The following is a 288-nucleotide window of genomic DNA, read 5'->3' as shown; positions in this document are numbered from 1 at the left end:
ATTTTGGATTGCCCCCACGTGTGTCATGTGGACATCCAACTATGGGTTAGTACCTTTCACAACTTAACTCTTATCAACATGGGTTCCCCATTGCGTTGACAGTGGAGTTGTTATTTTCAAATTTTTTTTATAGCAAGGTCGAAAATAAATACCATAAATACCTCACCACCAAATTTAAAATACGGCCATGTCCTCATTGCCAAAAGAAATTAAAATAAGTCATGCGATGGTCATAGAATGCGTTGTAAAGAGAGTTTGAAAGAAAGCTAGCAAACCCCTAACTTCTAG

This window comes from Benincasa hispida, chromosome 12, assembly GCF_009727055.1.
Source record: "Benincasa hispida cultivar B227 chromosome 12, ASM972705v1, whole genome shotgun sequence".
In the NCBI taxonomy this organism is placed as follows: domain Eukaryota; kingdom Viridiplantae; phylum Streptophyta; class Magnoliopsida; order Cucurbitales; family Cucurbitaceae; genus Benincasa; species Benincasa hispida.
The sequence above is the reverse complement of the archived record's forward strand: the minus strand, read 5'-3'. Positions refer to the sequence as shown.